The sequence below is a fragment of the Cebus imitator genome, unplaced genomic scaffold (genome assembly GCF_001604975.1).
Source record: "Cebus imitator isolate Cc_AM_T3 unplaced genomic scaffold, Cebus_imitator-1.0 Scaffold42, whole genome shotgun sequence".
Classification (NCBI taxonomy): Eukaryota; Metazoa; Chordata; class Mammalia; order Primates; family Cebidae; genus Cebus; species Cebus imitator.
Genome location: NW_016107357.1, coordinates 2,307,371 through 2,315,297, shown reverse-complemented (window position 1 = coordinate 2,315,297; position 7,927 = coordinate 2,307,371).

Genomic DNA, 7,927 nt, shown 5'->3' with positions numbered 1-7,927 from the left:
AGGGTCCAGTACAATGGGATTCAAATTCTGGCTCAGCTTCCTATTATTGGAGCAATATTAGGCAAGTTATATGATCTATGGGAGCCTCAGCTTCCTCTTTTCTAAATTGAAGATAAAAATAGTACTTGCCTCAAAGAGTTGTTTGGGATTAAACTAACTAGCTTAGGTAAAGTATGCCTGGATGGATTAAGCTCAATAAATGTTAGCTACTGCTGTTTCCCTTTTCCACAATGAGCTAGCTGTCCCCTTCAATGCATCCTTAGTTGCAGTGTTTGGACATTCATGAATAGCTTTTCATGGTGGATCTAGAGGGCTCTGGGGTCATTCTTAGCACAGTGCTGAGATTTACTCCCATATGTATAGTGTGTCCTAGGGTTGTCATAACAAAGTACCACAAACTAGGTGGCTTAAAACAACAGAAATCTAATTTAACAGTTGTGAAGACACAAAGTGCAAAATTAAGATGTCAGCGGGGCCATGCTCCCTCTGAAACCTGTTGAAGAGAATCCTTGTCTCTTCTTAGCTTTTGTTGTTTTCCAGAAATCCCTGGTGTTCTTTGACTTTTAGCAGCATTACTCCAGTATGGGCTTCTATTGCCGTGTGGCCATCTTCTCCCCCTGTGTCTCTGTGCCATCACATGGCATTCTCTTATTTGGGTGTCTCCCTCTCCTCTTCTTATAAGAACACTCTTCATAATGGTTTAAGGGTAAACTCTACTCCAGTATGACCCTATCTTAATCAATTATATCACTAATAATTCTATTTCTATTAAGGTTACACTCTGAGATTCTGGGGGTTAAGATGTCAACATATCTTTTCAGAGGAGAAAATTCAACTCATAACATGTGGGCTCTTTTTGTTTTGACCAGTGCCAGTTATCATTTGCATCTGCTTATGCTTCATGATAAGTGAGTTGCTGTCAGGATGTGGTAACGGGAAGTGGCTGGTGTGGGCTTCTGGTTGGCTCCACTAGAAAGGACTATATTGAGTTAGTACCAGAACAGTTATTCTTAAATTTGGGAAGACATTGGAATTGGCTGGGGAGTTTTTAATGCCTAGGTCCTACCCTGAGTGATTCTAATTTGGTCTGAGATGAAGTCTAGGTATTAGGATTTTCAAAAGCTTCCTAGGTGATTCCAATGTTCAGGCATGTCTGAGAACCACTGGACTAGAAAAACTCAAAGCTAGTGGTAGCAGCTTTTCTGCTTCATTTAAGTAACCTAAATTGAAAAAAATAGGCCTGTATTTGCTTATCCAAAATCCTTAATGTCATATGTATTTGGGAGTTCATATTTTGGATTCTTTTTGTAGAATTTTAAAAAGTAATACAGAGTATACATAGTATAGTAGCTTATATAGTAAATAAAACTCCTAGTGGGATCAGGATAGCACCCCTAATCACACAATATTTTTGTAGTGAAACATGTAAACATTTATATTATTAAAAAAACTATGTCAGTTCAAGTCAGGTTTTGACACCAAAGGAGGATTGGTATCATTTTTAGACCAAAAAAAAAAATCAGTTGTTTATAGATTCTGGAATTGAGGATAAGGAATTGTGGATGTAATTATAAAGCTCATCATTACACTGCCCAATTATTATGTATCAATACTGTATTCTTGGCTGAAGCAGTCATAGGTGTAAGTAAAGAAAGAGTTCTGCTGTGGGGCCAGAAAAGTCACTACTGATCACCCAGTTTCTTCTAGTAGAAGCTACTCCCAAAGCCATTTTCACCTCTGTGGGTTTATATTAGTTATTTTCAAACTTACTACCAAAGCAACAAATAAATTTCAAGTGTTGATTTCTGGCATTGCCTCATTTGAAACCTGTAATAGATTGAATTACATTGCCCAAAATTCATGCCTTTCCCAGATTTGAGAATGTGAACTTATTTGGAAATAGAGTTGTAGAAGGCAAAATTTCAGATGAGTGCATATTAGAGAAGAGTGAGTCTTTAATCCAATATAATAATCATCCTTATAAGAAGAGGAGAAAAGACACAGAGATAGACACATCCAGAGGGAAGGCAATGTGAAAATACAAGGAAATCACCATATGATGATGGAGACAGGATTGGGTTACACAGCTGCAAGCCAAGGAAGGCCAAGGATTGTTGGTAACACCAGAAACTAAGAGAAAGGCATGGAGGAGTTTCTCCCTTAGAGCCCTCAGAGAAAGCATGACACTCCTCACTCAGATTTTAGACTTCTATCCTCTTGAATGGTGAGAGAATAAATTTCCATTGTCTTAAACCACCAAATTTGCAGTAATTTGTTATGGCAGCCCTAGGGAAATAATATAAAACCCTAAGAATCGTACTCATAAGAGAAAGAAAACCTAGCTTGTGCTTTGCTTGATAAGACTCTTCTTTACTACTATTCTTTGATAAGCTGCACAATGAGGATGATCATAATACAACTATTCTTTGTGTGTGTGAAGTTAGGGGTGTGAGAAAGAGAATGGGGGTATATTTTCCTCCAGTAGGGAAAAAAGTAGGTCTTAAGGGACTCTAGGACCCTAGAAATATTTATTACTCCACAACATATTTTTTAAAGTAGTATTTTCCTTAGTTTCAAACTGCATTGAAACCAGAAAAAAAGATCATAGGAATGTTTGTGTAATCCAAGAAAAGAATTCACCCCAAAGATGTTTACTGAACTGATCAGTATGAGTAAGTCACAGGGACAGATGATTGTCAATGTAGAATGTATAAGAAGGGGAATAGATAAATAAGAAAGCAATCATTCTCTGAGCTAATGGTTATGTATCTCAGTAACATTGGACAGATAAAGCGACTAATAGAAAGAGATGGATGAAAATACCACAGATAAAGGAAAACCTGGTAAAGTATTTATATTAAGCGACATAACTCAAAGCTACATCAGTTGACCTTTCCATCTTCTTCAATCCATGCCTCTCAACAACACATACACACCTCACTACGCATTTTAGAATTCCTGTCACCAACACCCAACAGTCATAAACTCTCTAAAATTCTCCACTACCTTCTCTTTCTAAGGGACAGAAGAGTGCACTAATCATGTAAAATCTGTGTGTAACATGAATGAGTGGATTAGGGTCAGGAGGGTCTTTTATATCAGGCACAAGATGAGTTCTGAGAGCAAGTCACTCCAACAACTGATAGGCCTGATTTCCACCCTTAAGGAGTGTCTCTCCACTTTTAGACATATTATTTGCATTAAAAAGTGACTTAAGAATGCTTACAAAGTCACATAATGCCAAGTATTTAACTGTACTTTGTAGCTTTGCAAGTATTTCCCATGTTATTTGATTTCTGATAAGAAAGGTAAAATTATTATTATTCACTTAATATATAAGGAAGGTAGGTGACTTGCCACAACTGGCAAGTGACAGAGAACAGTCTTGGAACCAGGTTTTGTGACTTCAGATCCAAGCTTTTAGCTTTTAGCACTTCTACCAATAACTCCACATAGAGAAACACATTGTAGCATAAGAGTTGAACTCTATAACTTTGGATTTAAGAGGTTGGACTTCAGAATTAGACACATGTAGGTTTGAAAAATAGTTCAGTCTCTTAACTTCCTGGGTAACTTCAAGCAAGTTATTGAATTTATTTCAGTGTGTTTTCTCAGCAGCAAAATGGGGTGTCTCTTATCTACCCAAAGATGTTGGTAAGGATTAATGACTCAATAACCACAAAGCTTGATGATTGGAGGATGGCACAGTATTAATAATTGAAAAATAACATGGAAACATATTAGAGGCATTGAGTATATACAAAATAGCCAGGTGAGATACACTGGGACAGAAAGCCTGTTGTTCCTCCTTCTGTGGCATCCATTACCAGATATGTACTTTCATCTTGGCCTCAACAAATGCTCTCTTGCCCACTTTACCATCCAATTTGGAGAGAGGAGGGGGTTTGAGATAAGCTATAGATGTATGAATATCTGTATAGAGTTATTAAAGTGTTGTTATTGTCATCCCAGCCCTGTAATCATTCATGTGTAGGTGACCGAGAAATAGCAGTTCTTCCAGGGTAGCGTCAGGAAGGATGCCCTCAATTTCTCCAGTGACTTCTGTAATCAATAGCTCTGTCTGAAACTGAAGGTTGTGATGTTGTTATTTTGGTGAAAGTTACTCTCTAATTACTAAATTTGCTACTTATCACAGGATAGGAGACTTGCTCACAGGAAATAATAAATAACCATAGTCATGATAAATCATTTCCTGAAACGTTAATTGCAAAGAAGAAAACTGCCCAGTGAAAGAAAGTGATCTACTCAAAGAAGATTAGGTTCCTGGCCTAATTGATGAAATGATTAACTTGGAGTTTCAGGTAGTATGGTACCTATCTCCAGCAGGTAGAGCAAAGCATTCCACAGATGCCTTCAAGGTGAAGACCTCCATTTTGGGACAAACAAAATTAATGATCAGGGGATTTCCAAGGACAGTTAGCCAGTCTTGGTCAGATGAAAAAAAAAAAAAGTAAACATAGAAATGGAGAAGTAAGATACAAAGCATAGATACTACATAGTTGATGAATATGCAAAAAAAAAAAAAATTTAGGAAATGCTGCCAGAATATTTTTTGAACGCTAAAGACAAAAAATTGACAGTGGTTTTCTTTTCTTTTCTTTTTTTTTTTTTTGGCTAAGGAGGGGTAAACCAGTACAAAAGAAACCATGATATGACTCAGGGCAGGGAATAGAAGGGTAAGGAGAGGAAGGGAGTCATTTATATTATTGTCGGCAGAGTGAGGCATGAAAGAGCACAATCTCTAGACTCAACACTGTTTTGAGAGGAGGATTAACTAGAAGGAAACATTTCTGGGAGAGCCATGGGGCCTGTACCAGCAGGAAGAAAAGGAGGTGGTTCTGGCAACTGGAAGAATGAAAAGCTAATTATGCATTTAACATACAATAATCTCTGTTTTCATCTTTCAATTAGAGGGAGGAAAAACCTTTTTGAGTTGTTGGGATGTGTGTCTTAAAGAATATTTAAAGATACAGAGATGCTTGGGCCCATGAACAACTTCTAGCATATTTTTGTGCAAATTTAAAGAAGGTACCTCTTCTGGGGGGGCCGCAGCCCCGTGGGCACATGGTTGGCTTGCCTTGGTTAATTCTTGGCACTCCTGCCCGAAGAAGACAGAAAGGTGCTCTTGCCGCAGGAAGGGCACAGCTTCACACAGGGACACGTGGCCTGGAAAGCGAAGTGTGGGATGAGTTGCAGTCCTCAGTGTCCCGTCTGTCTGGCACTTGGATGCAATACACAATCCACACAACCATATGTGGTAGCCCTGGAGATGTATCATTGTCAGTCAACCAAATGACACAAAAAGTAAATCCTCTGCTTTTGTTAGTCAAACAGATTCATTAGGAGCACCATCTGTACACTGGAAACAAACAGGCCAAAACCATTTACCTGTGTATTTTATATAAACTTGTTCTGCAATTATGTTAAGACTGTTCTTTTGCCTCGTTCCCATAAAGAGTTAAAAGGTAAGCTTCGGTCTAAGTCAAAAATAATGTATGTGATAATTAATTTTTGTGTTACTTGGGTAGACTATGATGCCCATTTACTTGATCAAACACCAGTCTATATGTAGCCATAAAGGTATTTTTTTAGAAGTGATTAACTTTTAAATCAGTAGATGAGTAGTAAAGCAGATTACCATCCAAAATCTGGATGGCCTATGTCTAATCAATTGTCTTTAAGAGCAAAGACTGGTATTTTCCAAGGAAGGAATTCTCTTCAAGACTGAAAAAGAAATCTTGCATGAGTATCCAGCCTGCTGACCCGAACTGTACATTTCAAACTTGCTAACCCTCACAACTGTGTGAGATAATTCCTTAACATTTCTCTGTGTCTTTCTGCTCTGTCTCTCCCTGTCTCCCTGTCTCTGCCTCTGTCTCGCTTTGCCTCTCTCTCTCTAAATATACATATGGATGAATATGTATGCATATGTGTGAATGTATGCATGCATCTTATTTGTTCAGTTTCTCTGGAGAACCCTAAATAACACAATGAACTTGTCAAGTAGGAGAAACACCTTCTATTTTGTGTATAGATAGTGTTCAGCGGGATTCAGAGCCTTGACTGAGGACGTGGTTAGTTTAGCCAAGGTTCAGGCCCACTAATCAAACATAAGTAGCCTTTCATTCATGGAAAGTAGTAAGAAAGATTGATTTCTGATCTGTCTCTCTCCCGGGTAAAGAGCACTCTCAAAAACATTGGCCTCCACCAGTGCTTAAAAAAAATAGAGGCAGGTAGTCATGACATATAAGAAAGATTGCAATGTATGCCATAGGCCAGGATAATCTACTCCTTAAAATGTGTGGTACATTTTCTGCTTTTTTTTGTTATTCCAATATGCCTGTCCTCAGATGTGCTTGTGGTATTTTGGGATCCTTGTTGTAATCTGGTCCTAGGTAAGCCTGGGAGGTAACAATGCTTATTTGCTTGGAAATGAAAGGGATCTTGACTTTTCAGTGCCCCTGTGTTGTCAAGGCCTGTGGAAGATAAAGAGTGAAAGGTAAAGACCTTGTGTGTTAGTCACTAAGTGGACTATTATTTATGGCCTAATTTAAGGTGAAAAAATGAGCAATACACTTTGCTTCCCCTAGGAAGTGGGAGTTCATTATAAGGTCATTTGAGAAGGAAGAGAAATGACCAGTCCTCTCAGAAAACAGGACACAGCAGGAGTTCTGAATTGCTAGTAACCTTAATGATCAGTAGGAACTCTGGTGATTGCTTTCTCACATTTTTAAAATTTACCATTGTTGTGACTTAATCACTTAATTTTTGTTTTCAAATTAACTCTCTCTGTATGTACATATTCCCAAGATATACTATATGAGTTCATACTCTGAAGAAATCCAATAATTTCAGCCATTAAAATCAAAGAGAAAATGAATGAGTTCCCCAGGCTCTCATGTCATCCTATTAATAGGCTACTGACCAACCTTTATGGTTGCTTTTGTTTTGTGCCCAATCAATGATGGACTGATAATGCATTCTTGTGGTCACCTGTGTGTAAGGAGCCCTTCAGAAGGGGTATCTGAATGTGGTCAATATTTGGAGATTATAGAAAATACACCAAAATAATGCAAGATACCTTTTTTTTTTAAATATGGCCCTAAGCAATCTAATTATGAGCACACCAATGCTGCCATCTTTATGGTACTGTTTCAGACTGAATTATAAGTTAATCTAAGGCTTGCCATGTACAAACTCTTCCTTTCTGATGGCTCTGCTGTTTGTAAGGAGTCTTATCCTTTCTTTTCTGGTACCCAGTCTTCCAATATGGAATCAGCCTGCAAAACTAAATCCAGAGATGAAAGAGAAGTCACTAATGATATAATCCTACAGCCCAAGCTTCTATAACCCCAGTGTTCCAGCCAGCTCAGTGATTCCAGGCATGACCATAAGGAACCCAGCCCATGGCCATTAGGTTACAATGTCTGAGCTGTGGGGACTGGGGACCAAGGTGATGCAAGAGTTACCACATCTCCAGCGAGAGAAACATGGTTAAGTCCTACTCAGCTTTCTTCATACTGCATCTTGCTATTTCCTCTGGAAAATTAAATAGGAGGGAGTCTGAGGTGAGAAAAACAGCATCTTTGTGCTAAGACGGCACTTATAGATTTGATGATGCATAATCACATAGCTCAATGTTTTTGGCATCATATGAAAAGTAATGAGTCATCACATGAAACAATGAGCACTCTATTAGCCAATACCTATCTTTATCTATAAGGCAAAACAGAATGCTTTGATGAATACTGTATCATCACTCCCGATCATAGTGGATATATTTTGTAATAAATTATGTACAAAGGAACAATGTCCATTTAACTTTAACTTTAGTTATGCAAGGATAAATAATCTGTGTCTACAGAAATAGTACACGAATATACCACATTGGGTATATTGGGTATAT